The sequence below is a fragment of the Oncorhynchus clarkii genome, chromosome 3, assembly GCF_045791955.1.
Source record: "Oncorhynchus clarkii lewisi isolate Uvic-CL-2024 chromosome 3, UVic_Ocla_1.0, whole genome shotgun sequence".
Lineage (NCBI taxonomy): Eukaryota > Metazoa > Chordata > Actinopteri > Salmoniformes > Salmonidae > Oncorhynchus > Oncorhynchus clarkii.
In genome coordinates, this window is record NC_092149.1 from 53589337 (window position 1) to 53610978 (window position 21642).

Here is a 21642-nt window from a genome sequence, read left to right on the forward strand (position 1 = left end):
CAAACTTAGTCATGACATACCAGCAACAAACGCTGACACTACACATCCGAGTATAAATTAACAAATTATGAAAGACAAGCATTGTAATTTTGAATTCCGTAAAGTGAGTGTGGAAGAGGATGAAAAACGTATTGCTGTCTAACAGCAATGACAAGCCACCAAGGTCTGACAACTGGGAATATTACTGAGGATATTAGTGGACGATATTGCCACTCCAAATTTGTCATATCTTTAATCTAAGCCTACTAGAAAGTGTGTGCCCTCAGGCCTGGAGGGAAGCAAAAGTAATTCCGCTACCCAAGAATAGTAAAGCCACTTTACCGGCTCAAATAGTCGACCAATCAGCCTGTTACCAACCCTTAGTAAACTTTTGGGGAAACTGTGTTTGACCAGATACAATGCTATTTTACTGTAAATAAATTGACAACAAACTTTCAGCACGCTTATAGGGAAGAACATTCAACAAGCACGGCACTTACACTAATGACCAATGATTGGCTGAGAGAAATTGTTGATAAAAAGATTGTTAGACTTCAATGCGGCTGTTGACATTATCAATCACAATCTGCTGATGGAAAAACATATGTGTTGTGGCTTTACACCCCCTGCTATATTGTGGATAAAGAGTTACCTGTCTAACAGAACACAGAGGGTGTTCTTTAATGGAAGCATCTCCAACATAATCCAGGTAGAATCAGGAATTCCCCAGGGCAGCTGTCTAGGCCTCTTACTTTTTAAAATATTTACTAATGACATGCCAATGGCCTTGAGTAAAGCCAGTGTGTCTATGTATGCGGATGACTCAATACTATAATCCCTGCAAAACTTAACAAAGAGCTGTAGTTAGTTTCAGAATGGGTGGCAAGGAATAAGTTAGTCCTACATATTTCAAAAACTAAAAGCATTGTATTTGGGACAAATCATTCACTAAACCCTAAACCTCAACTAAAACTTGCAATAAATAATGTGGATATTGAGCAAATTGAGGTGACTAAACTGCTTGGAGTAGCCCTGGATTGTAAACTGTCATGGTCCAAACATGTTGATACAACAGTAGCTAACAAGCGGTGCTCTGACTTTTTAACAACACTATCAACAAGGCAAGTCCTACAGGTACTAGTTTTGTCGCACCTGGACTACTGTTCAGTCGTGTGGTCAGGCGCCACAAAGAGGGACCTCGGGAAAATTACAATTGGTTCAGAACAGGGCAGCACGGCTGGCCCTTAAACGTACACAGGGGGCTAACATTAATAACGTGCATGTCAATCACTCATGGCTCAAAGTGGAGGAGAAATTGACTTCATCACTACTTGTTTTTGTAAGTGTTGACATGCTGAATGCCCCGAGGTGCCTGTTTAAACTATTAGTACACAGCTCAGACACCCATGCATACCCCACAAGACATGCCACCAGAGGTCTCTTCACAATCACCAAGTTAAGAACAGACTGTGAGGCGCACAGTACTACAAAGAGCCATGGCTACATAACTCTATTTGTCACGACTTCTGCCGAAGTCGTTGCCTCTCCTTGTTCGGGCGGTGCTCGGCGTTCGACGTCACCAGTCTTCTAGCCATCATTGATCTATTTTTCATTTTCCATTGGTTTTGTCTTGTCTTCCCACACACCTGTTTTCAATCCCATTCGTTAACTGTTGTGTATTTAACCCTCTGTTTCCCCTCATGTCTTTGTCAGAGATTGTTTTATTGTCAGTGTTGTTTATTTGTTGTATTGGTGCGCGATGGGTCCTCGTACCCATGTTTTTTCATGTCCGTACTATTTAGTGTTATGGAGCATGTTCTGTGGACAGTTATTAAAAGACTCCATTTACACACTATTTCGACTCTCCTGCGCCTGACTTCCTTGCCACCTATACACATATACACGTTGACACTATTCCACATCAGGTAACTGATGTAAGTAGTAGAATCAGATTTTAAAACAGATAAAAATACAACTTTATGGAACAGCAGGGACTGTGAAGAGAAACACACAGGCACAGACACACAAACATACACGGATAAGACATGCACTCTACACACACCTACACATGGATTTTGTATTGTAGATATTGGATCGTAGAGTAGTGGCCTGAGAGAACGCAATTGATGTGTTGTGAAAAGTAATGTCATGTAATATTTTAAATTGTATATAACTGGCTTAATGTTGCTGGACTCCAGGAAGAGTAGCTGCTGACTTGGCAGCTAATGGGGATCCCTAATAAATACCAATACAATACAATAGGAGCAACCTGGTCTCAGAGCATTTTGTATTATTCTGTACATAAATCTGTGACACTCAATTTAGTATGATATGTTACGTTTGGTATGGTTACATAAGACAGATGGTTATGTAAGGTAAAAACGAAAGGAAGGTGGTTGGTTGGGGTGGATGGGTGTCATTTGGAATGTAGGCTGTGGTGTCTATAGTCAGTTCCCTTGTCTCTAGCTTCACAATATCAGAGTATAACGCAAATGTCTAACAGCCCAAAGGTTGCAAGTTTGAATCTCATCACAGACAACGGTTATCATTTTAGCTAATTAGCAAATGTTCAACTACTTGCTACTTTTTAGTTACTTTACAACTACTTAGCATGTTAGCTAACCCTTCCCCCTAACTACTAAACTTAACACTAACCCCTAGACTCGCTAATGTTAGTGAGCTAGCTAACGTTAGCCACCTAGCAAGAATTCGTAACATATACGTTTAGCAAATTTGTAACATATAATACAAATTGTAATGCTAAACATATATGAAATGGGTGATGGACATCCACAAATGAATACATACCATACGAAACTCAACATGCCTCGGATTTACGTACAGAATAATATGAAATGCTCTGAGACCAGGTTGATAATGGACATTGGTGCAGGGAGTGGGCAATGTATTTCTGATATTGTGAAGCTAGAGACAAGGGAACCGACTATAGACACCACAGCCTACATTCCAAATGACACCCTATTCCCTACATAGTGCACTACTTTTTGAGGGCCCATAGGAAATAGGGTGTAATTTGGGACATATTCCTGTCGCTCTCTCTCTCTGAAGCCTGGGGAGAGGACCTCGCCAGTCTTAGCTAACACTCAATATGGCGTCTCATTCCAAAGTGCTAGTGTTTTAATTGTCATCATTCAGCACTGTGCAAACATCCACGCAACCCAGATGGCTAGGCTGATTTTTGTCTAGTGGGAGATTCAGCTATGTGCCAATAGGCAGACTGTCTGGGCGACTAGGGCCATTAAAGCCATACAATGAGATTGCACAGTGAAGAAGAAGAACCCTAAACCACTAAAGATCTTCTGCCATGTTAGCAGTCCAAGGTTGGGCTTAACCTCATAAATCACTGGTGTGAGGCACGGCCATAAACAGCAACCTTTAGAGGCAGGCAGGGTCTCAGCTGGGCTCCCTGAGGAGAAGCTGTGGCCTGGATGATTATAGATCTACAGATGATGTCGATGGAGGATTCCTGCAACCGATGGCGGAGGGAACATAAACACAACGTTGATGGATTTCACATTCAATGGCACTGTTTAAAAATAAATTATACATGAAAAGGCCACAGAGGAATATGTTTGGTGAGGGGGTCAGAGGGGACTCGCTCTCTCTCTCATAATCATGGGTTCAGGAATAACAGAATGCTCAAGGCAATTTTGTCAAAATTGAGTTATTGACATAGCCTTGTTCTGTTCAATTTTCTCCTCTATATAGTACTCTAAATACCCAAATTCATGTTGTTAAATTCAAAAGAATACAAGATAGAAAAATTGTTGACACCATTCAAATCAATGAGGGTTCGGAACTTTAAAGCCAATTATCTCAGAATCATCTTTTGCAGATAGAACCTTATTGTCCCAAGCTTCCGGTATATCAATCTGCACACAAAATCGAATGACATGCATTTGCATACTTAACTATGAAATAATTAAATATGGTGGAGAGGGCATATTTATATTCAAACACTCAACGTTTCTGAGGCACCAATAACACAATAATATAATCTACATCTTACTCATCCATGATCAGATCATGGTCAAATTAAATTGAGAGGAGAACAACAAAGAGTCCAAGAGAATTGGAAAGTCACATGCACAAGGAACCATACACCAATTAAACACAAAGGAATCCATTTAAGGAAATGTAGCACATCTACAGACTTATGCAAATCAGACTTTCGAAATGCGCTCTGTACATTTGTTAACTTGCAGCTGCCTGAGGCTGTAGACTGCTCCACACACATGAAAGGAAAGGAGGGAGTCAGACCAGCCCACTGCTGTACACGGAGAGAGCTTGCCTGCCTGCTGCAGCTAGCACAGGGACCATTGATCTATCTCCCCCTCCTCACAGAACAATAGAGGAAACGCCAGCGCTGTCTTTTATCAATGCAGGTCCAGGGATAAGTGAGATAGAGGCTAATGCCATGGCATTAGGATGTTTAGGGTGATATTATATCAAACTGGGCTGCTCTGTTCCATTTCATAACATCGATAATGCATCGACATACAACTCCAAATAATATGAGTTCAGAGTTGCTAAGGGGGATGTTGTCATTACAATTCAATGATGGGTAAATAAAATAACATTATGTTGTATGCACCCAATATGGTTGGTTATTGTTTGGTTATTTTCAAAGGCAATTTGTGTATAAAAAAAAAGCAGGTCATTTTATTATTTACATTTCCTCTTTTAAACATGCATTTATAAAATGCTACAGTATTACTAAAAGGCAAAAGCTGATACTTTTGTGTTGAGTGATGCTTGCAAGAAGCAGCACATGAATTCATCTGACATTAGTCCGACAACATTCACTGAGTATACAAAACATTAAGAACACCTGCTTTTTCCATGACAGGTGAATCCAGGTGAAAGCCATGATCCCTCATTAATGTCACTTGTTAAATCCACCCCAATCAGTGTAGATGAAGGGGAGGAAACAGGTTAAATAAGGATTTTTAAGCCTTGAGACATGAATTGTGTATGTGTGCCATTCAGAGGGTGAATGGGCAAGACAAAATATTGAAGTGCCAGGCGCATCGGTTTGTGTCAAGAACTGCAACGCTGCTGGGTTTTTCACACTCAAACAATTTCCTGCATGTATCAAGAATGGTCCACCACCCAAAGGACAGTTGGGAAGCATTGGAGTCAACATTGGGGGGGGGGGGGGGGGGGGACTCAATATTAGGAAGGTGTTCACTGTATATCAATCCCTTTTGTCTGCCATAATTAGTCAACCGAATGATGCAAAAACAGCTAAACTTGTTGGTGTAATTCCAGTCATGCACTGTGGAGGCATAATTGGGTACTTTCACCCTAGTTGTCAATCACAATCCTCAGCCAAATTATTCATAAAAGCATATTTTATTTATGGATGCATTTTCCCAAGCTACCTAAAAGTTTGCATAAGCCCTAGCTCTGGCAGAGACAGAACTGCCAAGGCACCTCACAGAGACATAGATGCTTTCATCTCTCATACAAGCGGAGGGAGCCAAGGTGGTGTTGGTCCATGTTCGGCAGACATTCTTATGATTTATATATAGTATTATCTGTTGAGATCTTCAAGCATTTTCACATGCAAAACATTAGCTCTGTTATTTGGGAAAATTCATGAAGCAGGTTATACTGTAGTTGTAGGTGGACAGTGCAAATCTAATTATATTCATCTGAAATGAGAGAGCAAGAAATAAAGATTTCAATTTGAAGATATATTTTATTTGTACTATAAATAATCTAAATAGACCAAATGAAAACATATCGCCTTTGTAGGCTAAAAACGATATGCAGCTCTCACATTTCGGAGGCTAAATTTAGCCTAATTAACTAACTTCATCCTAACAGATACGGACTCGATCAAGCCGCCTCGGAGATAGAAATAGAGTCATCACCACCAGACAAACTCAGTTATCCATATACAAAAACATCATTTTACTCACATGATTTTCTTTGTCACTAGAATATCTACTGTAAATGAAAATCGTATACAGTCCATGAATGCAGGGGGATGCAAAAATATGATCATATTGTTATACTCACATAAATATAATGATTGTTTTAATTATGTGGTTACATTAAATCAACCCTTGGTGATTCACACATTTACTGTAAAAAAAATATATATATTAATTTGACAGTATTACATTATTTCTGACTAATGATCTGACAAAATAAAAACATATACCACAATGGTAGTCAATTTACCAAAGAGTTTTTCGCCACATTAAAACTGGTTGCCATAGTGATGGCAGGCATAATGAGCAGATTAACTGCATGCTGGAAATCATTTGTTGAGAATTTATTCAGAGAAATGTGACATCCCCAAACTCGTAGGAATAGGAAAAGGGGTGCTCTTAATTTTCCATGGAATCAAAACAAATTGAGAAAAATTCACTTCCAAACGAAAACAAGTCTTGATAAGTATGCAGGCCCATTACCAATGAGAGTACATCAAATGAGATAGCATAATTATGGTTATAGGTTATAGTTGGCATAATTATGGTACTGTATCTATCACATTCAGAGTTACTAACAGTAGTAAAATGCAGGATTTACAGGGCAATATGTTTATGTGGGCTGGGCTCCAGCAACTAACTGTTCATGTCAGATCCTAGTCATTTATTTCCAGTGATACAAAATAAACTACAAGACATAGATAGACTGGGACAGTAACCGAAAGGTTGCTGGATCAAATCCCCGAGCTGACAAGGTAAAAATCTGTCGTTCTGCCCCTGAGGAAGCCAGTTAACCCACTGTTCCCCGTGCGCCGAAGACGTGGATGTCGAGGGCAGCCCCCCCCCCCCCCGCACCTCTCTGATTCAGAGGGGTTGGGTTAAATGCGGAAGACACATTTCAGTTGAATACATTCAGTTGGACAACTGACTAGGTAGCCCCCTTTCCCTTTCCTTATAAATAGAACCATCACTTTAAGCTCATCTAAATAAAATGGAGGAGAAAAAAAAACAATTTCAAGTCAACCTATAATAAGCAGGAGAGAGAAAGCACTTTCCACATTGGTGTCATGGCAACATCTCATGGGAGCCAGCCAAACCCTGAACAACCTCGCTAGCCTGCACAGAGCCAGACCAAAGACCCTCAAGGACTCGTCACATCATAGACATTAAGATTAGAAACCAACATTCCTTCTGAGAGTGAGACAATTATTCTGTTTATATGAGTTGATATTTGTGCTGTTTGACTTAATTCAATACTGGAATACATATTAAGTCGATAAAATGGATTGACATGGTCTTCCATTTGCAAGAGGGGTGTTACATTTAGTTGAGACATTAAAGCCTTCAGGTGAGAAAATAAGAATATCATAAAATCATTGTTTCTCCAAGATAGATTTTTAAAAAATAGTGTAATTGTTTTTTTTATGATTTTGTTTCACTAAACAATAAACAGACAATGTCCTGTTCAGCCTACAGACATGCTTCCTACAGGGCAGAACATTCCAACTGATAAACAAGATGTGAACCGGTGATCTAAGGCACAAGCTACTCCCTACCCAAAACAATCTTCTAGCTTGACCTTTTTGCTCGTTTTACAAGTCACTATGAATGGAGCTGCAGGTCAACTTTAAAGCCAAGCATGAATCCCTGTCATTTCCACATAAAAGGATGCCAAATTGATTTGGCGCTGAATGTGAACCTCCGTGTGAAGACTACTCACCCGCGCAGGAGTCGTGCAGGGAGATTCTACTCTGTACGGTTATCTTTAAAAGCCGTGCCACCTTCCCTGTGAATCTTTAATGGACCCCATTCAATGTGACAGAGCCCAAGCCATCTGTGCTACAATATGTAATAGCAACACATGGCAGATTCAATGTACCAGATTAATGATCCAGCCTAGCACCCAGTAAATACATTTAGTGAATGTTTCAATGTCCCCTAACTATGTCACATGTACTAATTCTATTATATTGCTGATCGATTGGATATACAAACAGATGGATCAGGGAGGACAAAATTCACAGCCAAGGTAAGAGAAGGAGCTCCACTCTTGCCTCACAGATATCAATCTCTTTGCTGGAATGTGTGTGTGTGTGTGTGCTGCACATTGCTGTCTCAGTGGCTACTTCCTGTTTGACAAAAGAGGATGGTTGAGGGACAACAAAGAGGGTAGTGCTGGATAATGAGGCACGTTGCCATATTCAAACCCAGTTCACTGCTTTACTGGCACAGCGTGTCTTCCCAGCTGCTGCCAATGCTGACATCCAATTACATGACCTTTGCCATCTAACCCATTTTGATAAGGCATTGAATAATCAGCCTTGCAATTATACCTAAAATCTAATGCTATTTTTCGTTTTTTAAACAACTAATTGACCGATGTCGATTAAAATATTGAAATTCTATTTAGCTTTTTTTCTGAGCTCAATGCACAGTTTCTCTAAAGATGAATCAGATCAAGCCCGAACAAGGCGATGTATGAGTTATAGTTTCCAACAGGCCAATATTCTACATAGTATAGTGCAGAAAACGTGGTAATTGACTACAATGCCCATAATCCATTGCATTCCTACTTGTCCGGTCTGTGTGGCAACGGAGAGAAGAACGTGAGATTGAGAGGGATAGAGAGCAATTGCTTCGCGAGGCAACTCTACCTGAAAATACATGATCTAAGTGATTGATAGTTGGTATTCAGCAGTCATAAAAGTATACCTCATTTACTTTGAAGAACTACAAACATTTTGATTTTGTCAGCATAGGCAGCAGCTCTAAAGAGATGAGATGATGACCTGGAATGAAATAATAAAGTCATAAAATAAAACGAATGTAATATACACAACAACTGAAATATTTTAGTAAAGTAATGTAAATAAATGATGGTTAATAATAAGCCAAAAAAATTATCAAAACTGAAATTTAAAAAAAATATATTATTTTTTAATAACCTAACCGAAACGACCGCAAAAAGCACACATTTTTTGGTCTTCTAAAATGGCACTCATCATACTGACGTATACTACTACTTGGTAAAGCCTGTATTGTGTCTGTTGAAGAAAATAAAGGCACATCCACCATCAAGGACTACCTTTTCAGCCTATTATCAACAAGGCCCTATAATGTAAGCCACTGGGTGTTTCCCCGCATCAAAAGCCATTGGGAAATTATTTCATGTACTGTAGATTCTGACACATTGCAGCATGTATTGAGTACCTAATGTCTTATTATAATCTCATAATGATCATGACTGAATAACAGCCAACATGCACATGTCATAGATGTTACAATGTGTTTTGTATTCATTTAATATACCAGAAGCTGTGCCTTGTCTAACAATTCCTGACTACTGTATCGTTGTTTCTACTTCATAACCAGTCACTGTTGAGAAGACACTGTAACACAGTTCTCTCTCTGAATATCAAGATCAAATCTTAAGATAGCTTGTTGAGATATTTTGTAGCAAAACTGCAACAGCTGTGCAAAGCTTTTAATTGATTCTCAGAGCCAACGAATTCTACCAAAGGCAGGTGGCATCACATTTCTGCATTCCACTGAAACACATGACATGTTAGGCAGTATAAATGAGAGATACAATATACTCAGCTAGTCTTACCTTAAATAAAAGATGTAGGTATGCTGTAGCAAATTGTCTCTATTCTGTGGAAGAAAATAAATTAATTTAGATGTAAATGAGCCTAGAGTCAACTATTATTTCCAGAGGCAGTGCCACATAAAAATCAGGTTGAAAGTGACTATAAAATATAACCACCAATGAACTCAAGGTGATACAGGTAACAGAGAATCTGTAAAGATTGACCCGTTGGAAATTATGTGTTTTTCATTATTCCTTTGAATAATAGTCACAGCAGCGTTAAAAATAACTACTGTAAATGAATAAATTGCTCAGTTAAACATGGAAAATGTATCTTGTCATGCCAGCAAGCTCTGTTATAGGAAAAAATATACTGAAAATGTGTGTTGATTAAAATCATGGTAGTAGCCGATTGGCAGTGCTCTTTCTGCACTCACCCTCTCAGTAAGAGAGAGGGAGTAGAGTGTGCACTATGCCTGACACAGATACATGTTCTCCAGGAGGACTCTGCAGAGAGCCAGCCTCTCCCTCTCCCAAATCTCACTGCTCTGCATGGGAGCATTTTAGCTACTTGGGTTCACATGTATGTACAGATACTAATAACACACATACAGGCATGCATTTAAACGCGCGCGCACACACGCGCGCACACGCACCACACACACACACACACACACACGCACCACACACACACACGCACCACACACACACACGCACCACACACACACACGCACCACACACACACACACACACACACACACACACACACACACACACACACACACACACACACACACACACACACACACACACAATATTCAATTATATGCCCCAATATATACACAGATCATACCGTCAATGAAAACTGTAACCAAACACATGATTTAACTCTATGCCAGATTGATAAGGATAATAAGGTTCAAGTTGCGGCACTTACCATTCATTTCATGTTTTAGCCGTTGCAACGCCTGCTTGTTCAATGACGTCCCTCTCTCTGAGTAGCCTAATTAAGCATCTAAATTATACGTGTTTTTTTTGAGAATGTCATTCACTCCATTCATAAAAAAGCTTTTTTAGGCGCACACTATTTAAGATTTGCCTACCTGGCACAGTCGTGTCACATCCACAGTGCACATTCATAGGCAGTTCTTCCGGTTTCTCTTGGAACAATGGTGCAGCATCGGTCTGACAGATACATCAGCAACGTGACTTCCCTTAACCAATCATTTCACATGGTTTAAGGAATCAGGAATCGTCCTCTCAAACCTTTATAGACGGTTTTTGCCTACTTTAGGCAAAGCTGGGAAGACAATGTGCATCAATGCTAGCAACTATAGCCAATGGCAATATGGCGTTTATACACTCAACGTGGATACAATTGTATATTTTAAAGTCAACGGTGTCGAACTTGGCATATGCATAACCTTGTCCCACGGAAGTGTCTGGGAACGGGATTAGTTTATAAATGACAATTAAAAATAATCACATGGTGTTGTTCTCCTACCACATTTAATTTCAATATAAAGTATTCATAAATAACCTATGAATATAGTCACTACCATCTTCTCTGTTTTAATGTATTATGTTATTGACAAAACATTGTAGGGGAGTGGGGTAAAATTAGCTATTTTTTACATTCAGCATCACACTGTCAAGGGAAATATAGTATTCTTTCTAACAAAGATATGTGTATATTTCAGGATGTTGCATATCCCTGAAATAATGTAAACATTACAGGTTTGGAAACATAGCTTGTCCCAAAAAAGGTGGTCTCTTGGCACAATTTACCCCGGTATGGGGTAAGTTTAGCCACGGGACAGGGTAAGTTAAGCCGCCTACAAATTTCTGTACTTAATGAAATATTACCTCTACCTTTTTAAAATCATGTCTATCTTTATTTGCCCCAAGGCAAACATTTTGACTATATTAGCCCACACAGCTACAAGGATGCACTTCCATGCTAGGTTTAGGACCTCATATTGAAGCTTTTAGAGACCCCCAACTGATGTATAGAACAATGATCTACTTTGGTTTAGATACAAGCGTCATGAAACCTCTAACACAATACATTCATTTGTGTTGGTAAAACTCGTTTTTCAGACCTAACTTGCGTACCACTTTTTCTATATGGTTTCTTCCCTCACAGACTCCATAAAATGATGGCATCTTCCTAAATATTTGGTCAAATTAATTTTGTGTATGGTTTCCTAGAAACAAAGGTGGCTCAATTTACCGGACTCTCCCCTATTAGTACACATTACATAGACCTAGAAAAAAAAAAATCTATAGTCTACACTATGTTAAGTATTTGGGAAATGATCAAAACCATAATCCTCGTGTTTACCACCATGATTTGCCTTGATTTAAGTTTCTGACTGTTGCAGATTGCTGAAGTACACTCCCATCTAGTGGATACTATATGAAGATACATTACTTTCTCAACAACGTGTGAGAGATGTTTACCACAGTATTGCACACCCTCTATTGATCAATTCCACCCAGGCCTATGGAAGAAGGGACTCAGAAGACCGACTTCTTTGAGATCCTAAGTCAAAGACGGTACACGTGTGCAGTAGCCTGTGCATTTCAGTCTACGTAGACACCCACGTTCTATGTACACAATGTTCTCTCTAACACCATGGCAGCTGGGTGGGGGATGTGCTTCTCTGAAAGAACAGTAGATGATGCTAGTAGTTCACTTGCAGCAGGGATGTGTAGAAATACACAATATGCTACGGTACTCATTCATTATGCAGTGATCATTATTTTTGAAATGTTTTCCTTATTTTACACATTCTCATTTACAGCAACGACCTGGGGAATAGTTACATTTTCAGTGCTGTTTCCTGTACTATTGTATAAAGAGCAATTCATCTACAAGAGGCCTGAATAGAGAATACACATATTACACTGTCACTGTAAATTACCATTTAACATCCAATTGGTTTGGACTATTTGTGTATTATGAACTACATTATTACATTGTTTCAATTGGATGAATACTGTAGTCATAAATGGTTTAAATGAGGGAAAACCATAAGGGAACCAGTGTCATCCCACTACTCAGATGTAATGTGTAATTCTCTGACACAGATTAAACCGTGTCTGGGTAGTAGATTATATTGTAGAAGAGGTTTGGGTTATTACTGTAACTAACATGCTATTGGCCATTTCACTGTCACTGCATTCTCCCAGCACTGTCATTGGGCTAAAAAAGACCCCCCCCCCCCCCCCCCCATCTAATCATTCAGCCTCCATAACTAATTTACATTGGCACTCAAGTGAGTCTGCAGGAATTGTTAAAAATAAAACAAATTGTGATACATTGCAGTGACTACAGTATGAATTGTGTGAAGATCTACCATTATATAAAATGATTTACTCTACTACTTAGATTAATGAAGTGAACTAACTGTTTTAAATTCATGTTGTGTTTTGTAATTCCCTCATCCTTGTTTTACTCAGGGTGACTATTTGTTTTTGGCATCTCCATTAGAATGTATCTGAAGAATTTCCTCTGCAATGCTTATTAGCCCCTGGCACATTACAAAATAGTATAATTATAACCAATGTGTTTATATTCTATGAGAAACAAGGTGCTCATTATTGACTTCATTAATTTCAAAGTTTGAGACAATAATGGCAGCTGTGCTATTATGACTAATGGTGAAAAGTCTGTGTTTGCCTGTTAAAGCCGTGTGTAGTAGTATCTTAATTGTCTTTGGTCTAGCTGCCTCCGGGGTGTGTAACACAAGCATTCTGAATAGATAGAGGATCCAGCTCAATGTGACACCCTGCTCTGGCCTGTCCTGAATTATGCAATCATCTCAAGTGAACTGAGGATATCTGATGTCCTTCCATCACCTTTGTATTTTGGAGACATGTGTCATGGTCGTGCATTAGGATGAAACCTCTCTTCAGTCACAGCAAGCAATGTCTACATTTAGGGAACATTTAAAAGTTAGGGTTTTAAAGTCATGCTGCGAGTTACGGTGTGGTCAAGTTGAAACGTTAACACTGAAGTATGAAATGTGGTGTAAAAAAAAGAGTGTTGAACACAGTAGAATTTCAGTGTGTGCGTGTCTGTGTGTGTGTGCTCCTCAGAGGTCTTAATGTCCAAAGCCAGTCAGTTACCTCAGTCTGTTGAAAGAGACCTCTCAGACTTCAAAGAAAGTGGAACCCTGTGGAGTGTATTGAGCTGTGTCCTCCCTCCCCATACATGTAGCCTGTGTACCTGGACCAGGCCGATACAGTTTCCCAACGATTGAAATTCAATCAACCTGCGTATCAACCTTCATAAGTGAGAGGAGCCCCGACCACAAACGCTCCCGTCTATCTCCAAACCACAAGTGGCCACTGCCTCTTAGGGCTGGGACTTGCCAGGGACCTCATGATACGATATTATCATGATACTTTGGTGCCGATACGATATATATTGCGATTCTCACGATTCTATATGTATTGTGATTTGATATTGTGGTTTTATTGCGATTCAATGTTCCAAACATATTGCTCACCATATGTTTGCTGCAGAGGCACAGGAGAGTTTGTTTTGGTGCAGGTACAGCCAACTAGTGCAAAAATACTATTGCAACTATACGATATATTGTCAAAAGTAATATCCCAAAATGTAACTGCATAGTCTTCCCCCCCACATCACTACTGCCTATAATACACCGGCTAAGGGAGAACTCCAAGTCAACAAGAAGAGAAGGGAGGTTAGGTATTTCAGAGGTAAGACTGAAGAATCCCTCAGCACAGCAAACTGGGAGTATGTTGTTCTCTCATGTTATCAAAACACTTGTATTTTTATTTATTCCATTTATGTAGATGGAGATATGGCATTTGGATCATTTTGAAGAAAAGCTTTGTGTAACTTGAGATATGCTGCATGGATTGTACGTCTCTAGAGCAGGTCTCAATTGAAATGCACTCGTAAAATAAATAGAGACAAAGTGGAGTTCTGAATGAATTTGTCTCAATACAAGTGCACCATTTCTTTCTGTGACACCATAAACATTTACGGAAGTGTGTAATTTACATGCATAAAAGCAGCAGGCCCACTGTTACCGAGTGATACAGTCCAGCTCTTTTCTTTCTTCTATAAACCATCATTATAGCTAACCTAACGTAGTAGGAGTAAAAGCAATGCCTGAAACTAGATCAAATCTAATTCAAATCTAATGTATTTATATAGCCCTTCGTACATCAGCTGATATCTCAAAGTGCTGTACAGAAACCCAGCCTAAAATCCCAAACAGCAAGTAATGCAGGTGTTGAAGCACGTTGGCTAGGAAAAACTCCCTAGAAAGGCCAAAACCTAGGAAGAAACCTAGAGAGGAACCAGGCTATGAGGGGTGGCCAATCCTCTTCTGGCTGTGCCAGGTGGAGATTATAACAGAACATGGCCAAGATGTTCAAATGTTCATAAATGACTAGCATGGTCAAATAATAGGTCTGGGACAGGTAGCACGTCCGGTGAACAGGTCAGGATTCCATAGCCGCAGGGAGAACAGTTGAAACTGGAGCAGCAGCACGGCCAGGTGGACTGGGGACAGCAAGGAGTCATCTTGCCAGGTAGTCCTGAGGCATGGTCCTTGGGCTCAGGTCCTCCGAGAGAGAGAAAGAGAGAGAGAATTAGAGAGAGCATACTTAAATTCACACAGGACACCGGATAAGACAGAAGTACTCCAGATATAACAAACTGACCCTAGCCTCCCGACACATAAACTACTGCAGCATAAATACTGGAGGCTGAGATAGGAGGGGTCAGAAGACACTGTGGCCCCATCCGATGATACCCCCGGACAGGGCCAAACAGGAAGGATATAACCCCACCTACTTTGCAAAAGCACAGCCCCCACACCACTAGAGTGATATCTTCAATCACCAACTTACCATCCTGAGACAAGGCCGAGTATAGCCCACAAAGGTCTCCGCCACGGCACAACCCAAGGGGGGGGCGCCAACCCAGACAGGAAGATCACATCAGTGACTCAAACCACTCAAGTGACGCACTCCTCCTAGGGACGACATGAAAGAGCACCAGTAAGCCAGTGACTCAGCCCCTGTAATAGGGTTAGAGGCAGAGAATCCCAGTGGAGAAAGGGGAACCGGCCAGGCAGAGACAGCAAGGGCGGTTCGTTGCTCCAGAGCCTTTCCGTTCACCTTCACACTCCTGGGCCAGACTACACTCAAGCATAAGACACACTGAAGAGATGAGTCTTCAGTAAAGACTTAACGGTTGAGACCGAGTTTGCGTCTCTCACATGGGTAGGCAGACCATTCCATAAAAATGGAGCTCTATAGGAGAAAGCCCTGCCTCCAGCTGTTTGCTTAGAAATTCTAGGGACAATTAGGAAGCCTACGTCTTGTGACCATAGCGTACGTGTAGGCATGTACGGCAGGACCAAATCAGAGAGATAGGTAGGAGCAAGCCCATATAATGCTTTGTAGGTTAGCAGTAAAACCTTGAAATCAGCCCTTGACAGGAAGCCATTGTAGGGAGGCTAGCACCGGAGTAATATGATCAAATGTTTTGGTTCTAGTCACGATTCTAGCAGTCGTATTTAGCACTAACTGAAGTTTATTTAGTGCTTTATCCGGGTAGCCGGAAAGTAGAGCATTGCAGTAGTCTAACCTGTAAGTAACAAAAGCATGGATTCATTTTTCTGCATAATTTTTGGACAGAAAGTTTCTAATTTCTGCAATGTTACGTAGATGGAAAAAATCTGTCCTTGAAACAGTCTTGATATGTTCGTCAAAAGAGAGATCAGGGTCCAGAGTAACACCGAGGTCCTTCATAGTTTTTTTTGAGACAACTGTACAACCATTAAGATTAATTGTCAGATTCAACAGAAGATCCCCTGCAAACTGGTCTTGACTAGAAGGGGAAAAAAACTGTCAGGGGAGGTTCTCTTCTGCACTGTTCAACCAATCCAGTGGATGTGGAGGAGGAGTTAAGATGGAGTGTATCCTTGTTTACGTCCAAAATCAGAAGTTTTCTTTCCATTTCAGCTGAAAACTGGAACATCCAGATGTTTGGGACTCGGCAGAGGCTATACACCAGCAAACATGATATCCTCTTTCATGTTTCATCCATCCCACCTTTTACAATCATAAGTGCTCGACATAAAAGCACTAGGGATAGTGTCAAAACCTGAGCAAGTGATGACGTTACCTCAACAAAACATGGCCTGAGTGCCGTTTTAAGTACACAAGTAGTACATTACCGCACACAATCTTCATTCAACATTCAAGGACTGCTGCTTCACCTTCGCATCACAAGTAGGTTTGGATAATGTTAAAAACTGAAAACAGTTTCAGTGAGTGAGGAGATAAACAGTCAAAAGCACTCCACGTCTCTGTGGGGTTTATGATGACAACTATGAGATGATCCAAGGTAATTGAGGACCCACCCGCCTAGATTTTTCGCACTCATTTATATGATTATGATTTCACTGTAGCCTATTTGTGATGATTAGGCAACATTCTCTTGGTGTCTAACCAGTGGCAGGTTGTGTCTCTGGTTCATTGAGTTGGGTGATTTTTTCCCCCCTTCCCCTTATCCTGATATAATACCTTGTTAGAATAATGTGCTTTCTGTCATGTCAGAGGGAATTCAAGCAGTCTGAAATCCTTGGGTGCTACTCCTACGATATACACTGAACAAAAATATAAATGCAACATGTAAAGTGTTGGTCCCATGTTTCATGAGCTGAAATAAAAGATCCCAGAAATGTTATGCACAAAAAGCTTATTTCTCTAAAATGTTGTGCACACATTTTTTACACCTCTGTTAGTGAGTATTTATCATTTGCCAAGATAATCCATCCACCTGACAGGTGTGGCATATCAAGACTGATTAAACAGAATGATCATTACAAAGGTGCACCTTGTGCTGGGGACAATAAAAGCCCACATTAAAATGTGCAGTTTTGTCACACAACACAATGCCACAGATGTCTCAAGTTTTGAGGGAGCGTGCAATTGGCATGCTGACTGCAGGAGTGTCCACCAGGGCTGTTGCCAAAGCGTTTGTTTATTTTTCTACCATAAGCCGCCTCCAACGTTGTTTTAGAGAATTTGGCAGCACGTCCAATCGGCCTCATAACTGCAGACCACATGTAACCACACCAGCCAAGGACCTCCACATCCAGCTTCTTCTGAGACCAGCCATCCCGAGAGCTGACAAAACTGTGGGTTTGCACAACTGAAGAATTTCTGCACACACTGTCAGAAACCGTCTCAGGCAAGCTCATCTGCGTGCTCGCCGTCCTCACCAGGGTCTTGACCTGACTGCAGTTCGGCGTCGTAACCGACTTCAGTGGGTAAATGCTCACCTTCGATGGCCACTGGCACTCTAGAGAGGGGAGATGGCATGGCGTAGTGTGGGCAGGTGGTTTTCTGATGCCAACGGTGTGAACAGAGTGCCCGATGGTGGCGGTGGGGTTATGATATGGGTAGGCATAAGCTATAGACAATGAACACAATTGCATTTTATTGATGACAATTTGAATGCACAGAGATAATGTGACAAGATCCCGAGGCCCATTGTCGCACCATTCATCTGCCCCCATCACCTCATGTTTCACCATGGTAATGCACGGCCCCATGTCACAATTCCTGGAAGCTGAAAATGTCCCAGTTCTTTCATGGCCTGCATACTCACCAGACATGTCACCGATTGAGCATGTTTGGGATGCTCTGGGTCTACGTGTACAACAACAGGTTCCAGTTCCTGCCAATATCGAGCAACTTCACATAGCCATTGAAGAGGAGTGGGACAACATTCCACATGCCACAATCAACAGCCTGATCAACTCTATGCGAAGGAGATGTTGCACTGCATGGTGGTTACACCAGATACTGACTGGTTTTCTGATCCACAACGCTACTTTTTTTTTAAAGGTATCTGTGACAAACATATGCTTATCTGTATTCCCAGTCATGTGAAATCCATAGATTAGGACCTAATGAATTTATTTCCATTGACTGATTTTCTTATATGAACTGTTACTCAGTAAAATCGCTGAAATTGTTGCACGTTGCATTTATATTTTTGTTCATTGTAGAAATATCTGAATTATTGAATTCAAGTAACACAGCCCTGTAAATGCTGGGTATTTGCACCCCGCAAGAACAAATAAGATTTGTTTTAATGGCCTAAGATTCAAACTCAAAATACATTATTCCTGCAAGTCAAAGACATTTGATTCCATTAAAATGTATACGAATAGGGATCTATGGATGACTCACCGTCTTGATACAGTAATAAGACCATTTAAAAACATTAAACATGACATCCACTTTGTTCCAGATTCGGGTGACCCTTAACTCTCATTACTATTATCTGATAGCAGTGTGAAAGTTTAGGTCAGGCTTTGACTAACTTTGTGGATTGTGAGCGTGTGGCTATGAGAGGACTAGACTTGTCTTGATTTGTCTAACTTTGGGATAGGAGAGCAGGATTAGGACAGACCTAACAGCGACCCTAATTGCTAGTCTAATGTTGCCCTGACCAAAACGTGCACCAAGTTTTGCTCCTCTGTAGGAAAAAGCCAATCCTCGTACTGTGTGAGACGGCAAGGCTCACGGTGACCACTGATTAGAATGCCCAGTGCATTCACACACTCTCTCTATCCAGGAGTGACCTGGTTGATATGTCTGGGATGAATGTCTGTCACTTCTGTCTGTGTCTAATTTGCTTGAGTAATATATTTTGACCTTCCCTGTATTATAAATAATGAGTTTTAATGACACATGCCCTCTTGTCATTTTCTTTACGGCCACCATCTTGTCCCCCTCTGTCTGTGGGGATTGTTTAATTCACTTTCATCCTGAATCAGATTATTGCTGTGGTCTCGTTTGCAACAAGGTGACCTGATATAAATAATGAGCATGTCTCATGCTGGTGGTAATTATACTCGATCAAGTTGTGGCATTGTGACTGAACTCATGACATTTAATTCTGTAGATTAGGGGATTCAAAAGCCAATCAAATTGTCAGTATGTTCTTCATCACTGTCATTTGTGTACCCCCCCCCCCCTGACAAAGTCACGGCTGGACTTCGTAACGTAATATAGGCTATGGCTGTTAACACAATGCAGGGTAATAGACCTCATTGTTTTTACATTAAATACCACAAAGCCTTAGCCGAGTCAATTGGGTAAAGAATTTTTCTCTAATGTTTCAGATTTAACTTTGCTTTATTGGATGGTTATGTTGTGCAAGAGACAACAAGCACGTAGACTTACACTAATACGAATATATTTTATTTGGAAAGGCAGTCCTATAGCAAGACATGCATGATTACTAGCTTCTTATTCTGCTAATGGAAGCCAATCTTGTCGCTTGTCAGCCCTGTGTACGGCTGATGGATCAGAGTGACAGGACATTAGTGAGTAAATGACAGCCGTGTGATCCATGACAGGCTCGCCATTGTCTAGCTAGTAGCTGTATGGCAGTGCAGGTAAAAGATTTGTGCTTGAACATGACTTTGAACGATCCCTACCATAGTTGAACACTGTAAGGTGTTGTGTGATTATGTTATGTTCGATTCATAGTTGAGAATTTTGTATAGGCTCTCTGCAATGCATTGCAGGCGGTCTTCAGTATAGTGTAATGACTTGACTCTACCATAGAGTGGCAGCCAAGAGTCTAGACACCAGAAAATCCAGTGTTCCTCAACCTTTTCTATTATGTACCATGGACTGACTCTTTGAGGTTTGGGCCCCCTTCTTGAAAGACTGCCTAAATTGAGCTCACAATGTGACAGACAGGTTCTGTGGCAGTTGATGTATTGGTTGTTTGTCAATAAGTTTGCCAAAACCAAATATCTGTAAAAAAATATATATATAATTTTTAAAATGTCGCCCTGTGTCAATATGTTTATCATAGCAGGATTTGACAGGCATTTTTATGTTACATATCAGTCTCGTGTTATTTCTTCTGAGATGGCCTCGTGAGTCTCTGGCTGCAGTGCATAGAGCCTTTTGGTTTTCTCAGATACAGTCAGTATCACACCCATGTCATCATGGCCTCCTGAGAAGATGTTGTTTCATGTACTGTACCTACTATACATAAGCAGTCATTTCAGGCAACACTCCAACGAGACACACAGCTACAGTACCAGTCAAAAATTTGGACACACCTACTAATTCCATTTTGTAATTACACAACAGTAGAATTACACGACAGTAGAATAATAGTGAAGACATCAAAACTATGAAATAATACATATGGAATCATGTAGTAACCATAAGAGTGTTAAATATATTAGGATTTGTTTGATATTCTTCAAAGTAGCCACCCTTTGCCTTGATGATCATAACCACCATCGATAAAAGACAGTACTGTGCAGCCGTCTTCATCAACCTGGCCAAAGCTTTCGACTCTGCCAATCACCATATTCTTATCGGCAGACTCAGTAGCCTTGGTTTTTCTAATGACTGCATTTCCTGGTTCACCAACTACTTTGCAGACAGAGTTCAGTGTGGCAAATCGGAGGGCATGTTGTCCGGTCTCTGGCAGTCTCTATGGGGGTACCACAGGGTTCAATTCTCGGGCCGACTCTTTTCTCTGTATATATCAATGATGTTGCTCTTGCTGCGGGTGATTCCCTGATCCACCTCTACGCAGACGACACCATTCTGTATACTTCTGGCCCTTCCTTGGACACTGTGCTATCTAACCTCCAAACGAGCTTCAATGCCATACAACACTCCTTCCGTGGCCTCCAATGCATGCTTTTCAACCGTTCGCTGCCTGCACCGGCACGCTGGACTAGCATCACCACCCTGGATGGTTCCGACCTAGAATATGTGGACATCTATAAGTACCTAGGTGTCTGGCTAGACTGCAAACTCTCCTTCCAGACTCATATCAAACATCTCCAATCCAAAATCAAATCTAGAGTCGGCTTTCTATTTCGTAACAAAGCCTCCTTCACTCACGCCGCCAAACTTACCCTAGTAAAACTGACTATCGACTTTGGGCGATGTCATCTACAAAACAGCTTCCAATACTCTACTCAGCAAACTGGATGCAGTTTATCACAGTGCCATCAGTTTTGTTACTAAAGCACCTTATACCACCCACCACTGCGACCT

At 40.7% G+C, this 21642-nt stretch overlaps 1 protein-coding gene across 2 annotated transcripts in view; it reads right to left on the reverse strand.

Annotated features, from left to right (window-relative positions):
* LOC139397764 (cysteine/serine-rich nuclear protein 3-like) overlaps positions 1 to 10689 on the reverse strand; it is a 34598-nt gene extending 23909 nt beyond the window's left edge. Inside the window, exons 1-2 of one of the 2 annotated variants that reach the window (XM_071144214.1) lie at positions 10469 to 10689; positions 9553 to 9596 (exon numbers count right to left, since the gene is read on the reverse strand). The gene's annotated coding sequence lies outside the window, so the exon portion shown is untranslated. The remainder of the gene's footprint in view (positions 1 to 9552; positions 9597 to 10468) is intronic. The other variant, XM_071144216.1, reaches the window with a different exon arrangement.
* Positions 10690 to 21642: the final 10953 nt, after the last annotated feature.